General features: G+C 37.2%; 1 pseudogene; it reads left to right on the top strand.

The window, feature by feature from the left end:
• The first annotated feature begins 716 nt into the window (after window positions 1–716).
• On the top strand, window positions 717–915 carry LOC125776959 (small nucleolar RNA U3; annotated as a pseudogene).
• The last annotated feature ends 1,940 nt before the right edge of the window (window positions 916–2,855 follow it).

Genomic DNA, 2,855 nt, shown 5'->3' with positions numbered 1-2,855 from the left:
ATTGGAAGTAATGAGTTTTAAGTGCACAAATTCATTAACTTCGCAATTACTTTTTTCATCTGTGCAGAAGCTTTTCTGTGTTTTTGACGATCATATTTGTATCATTAAAATACTGACGATGATTGTCGTCGTTTTGGAGTTGTGATGAAGAAATTTCATCTCAGCGTTTTTATGTAAATGTTCTATGATGACTATTAAATTATTTCAACTTTTCCAATTTAGCTTTGTTAGAAACTTTGCAATTCAGTGTTCTGGTTCCGTAAATCGTAGAAACGTTATTTGCTCTATTTCCAGTGGCAACATTCACATCAATTATTGTAGTTATACTTTTTATACGACACCGGAAAAGGTTGCGATAGATTCAGGTTGCGCAACCTTGCTCAATATGAATCTAACGCAACCTTGTCTGCGAAGATGTTCGAGCAGCAAGCGAAGCGGTGACAATCGGCGATCGTTTGTTCGTTTCTTTCGGCACAGCTCGGCTTTTATACCAACAACACAATGTTGCCATGCTTAGGCTGTTGTTGTTTTCGTAGAACAATTTTTCAATTTTTGGTTGGGGACATATTCACATGTGTGCGCATATGTATGTTTGTATGCTTGTGCATTATTGAAGTAATACTTCTTTTTCTTTCATTTGTCTTTAATTTCTGCGAATTCTCAACTATTTTGTGTATCTTCTGGTTGCAATACTCTGCGTTGGCCGTTGAAAAATTAATACTATACTTCACAGAATCATTTCTGTGTGTCTTCATTTCCATTTTTAGAAATCGATCCGCGATGACGAGGTATATCGTTTTATCTGACAGCGTGAGGTTTAAGAAGTTCATTTCTAATTTTGTCTTATGGCATATTAGAAATGATGTTTCTTCGAAAATCGTTCGCTTACAACGGATAAAACGACTTCTGAGTGGTGATTTTAATGAATAAATTCCTTTTGGTTGAAATACTCTGCGTTGGCCGTTGAAAAGTTAAGACTATACTTCTCAGGATCATTCATTCTTTTCATTTCTTCAAAAAAATTAATGACCTTTAGAAATATGCATATTTGCATTATTTCGTTGTCATTTCCATATTCGTAGCAATAGAATTTCTATGGCATAAGTAAAGTAATGGCCTCCGATTGTCACCTCTTGCCGCTGTAGCAGCTTCGCCTACAAACATGCATAAATATGTATGTATGTATACGTATGATCGTGTATACATATCGACGCAGATTTTTACGAGAAGCACCAGAAAGTTGTGCAATTTATGATTTTTAGCTTTTGCTACGGCCTCTGCTTTTATGAATGAAGCGCCTGCGCTTGTGGAATTTGCGCCAGTTTTTGTTGTAAAATTTACTACACTTGTTCTTCGCCAATTTGGCTGCCATATTGACTTGTGAAGATCAAGTTTTTGTTGGTGACATATTCATATGTGTACGCATATGTATGTTCATATATACTTATATGTACATATATTTGCATACATTGCCGAACAAATAATGCAGAAGCATACAAACATACATATGCGTACACATATAAATATGTCACCAACAAAAAATTGATCTTCACAAGTCAATATGGCAGCCAAATTGGTGAATAACGAAAGAGAGATGATTACGCTGCATATTCTCTTCTGCAACGAAGAGACGGAACTGCTTTCTGAGTCAAAATTCTTTCATTTAGACTTTGCTTTATTCTTCATTTTATGTGCATAATAAATTTATAAAATGTGAATTTAAGTTTTCTGGTTTTCTTTATAACTTCTTCCGCGCGTAGGGACTCCACGCATCTTTTTTTTTTCTTAATGTCTCGTTTTAGACTCAGATATTTTTTTTTTGTTTTTAAAACTTTTCCAAAATTTTGCGATTCTTCTTTATACGAGTAGTCTGTTTAATTATAAGGATAGTTTTAACCTTTTTTTGGCTTATTAGAGAATCTTAAGGCGGAACTTGTGTCTATTGCGAATGTCCATCTTGCAATTGGAAAAGTTTATCTTGAGTCCACGTAAAGCGGACCATAACGTCATATGTTGCATGTAACATATTTGGCATATATCCCTAGTAGTTCCATTTATATTGGGTTGTCAAAAAAGTCTTGCGGTATTTTCGCTAGTTGGCGCTGAAAGCGCGTAGTTCTAGTTTTATTCGTCGCATCGGGTCATGCTATACCTTTTTGGTGGTCGAAGATGCGCCACGCTCCGGAAAGCCTGTCGTCGAAAATTGCGATAAAATCGCTGAATTGGTCGAAAGAGACCGGCATAGTAGTCATCAAACCGTTATAAACCATTTGAAGAAGCTTGAAGTCACTAAGAAGCTCGATGTATGGGCGCCACACGAATTGATTCAATAAAAATACCGCAAGACTTTTGATAACCCAATATTATTGATTGTGTTAACTTGTGCGAGTACACAAGGACTCATTGTGTGTACCACAATCGAAGCACTCCATCGTATAACACGTTCCACAGCTGTGGACCCAGAACTGAGCCTTGCGGTACCCCTCCCGTTACCTTGTACTTTTTTGGTCCATCATCGGTATCATAGAGTAACAGCCTATTCGAAAGGGAGATAATTCTCAACAAATGCTTTGGTGTTCTTTTGAATTCGAGAGCGCTCATTACATATGGCCAATACGCAGAGCTGGACGCATCTTTTATGTCAAACGTACGACTGCGAAATATTCTTTTGTACCATACATCCATCGAATACAAACTATTCTTGCTCCAGATGCTTTTCCAGTCGTACGTATATTATTCTCTCTAAGATTTTTCCAAGCATGTCCAGCATGCAGAGCGGACGGTACGCGCTTGGTTCTCCGGTCGGTTTATTTGGTTTCTGGGCACAATTCCGATTTCTTTGGCGCCGCGATTTG

This window comes from Bactrocera dorsalis, chromosome 2 (genome assembly GCF_023373825.1).
Source record: "Bactrocera dorsalis isolate Fly_Bdor chromosome 2, ASM2337382v1, whole genome shotgun sequence".
Classification (NCBI taxonomy): domain Eukaryota; kingdom Metazoa; phylum Arthropoda; class Insecta; order Diptera; family Tephritidae; genus Bactrocera; species Bactrocera dorsalis.
This window is presented reverse-complemented; position numbering and strand designations above follow the sequence as displayed.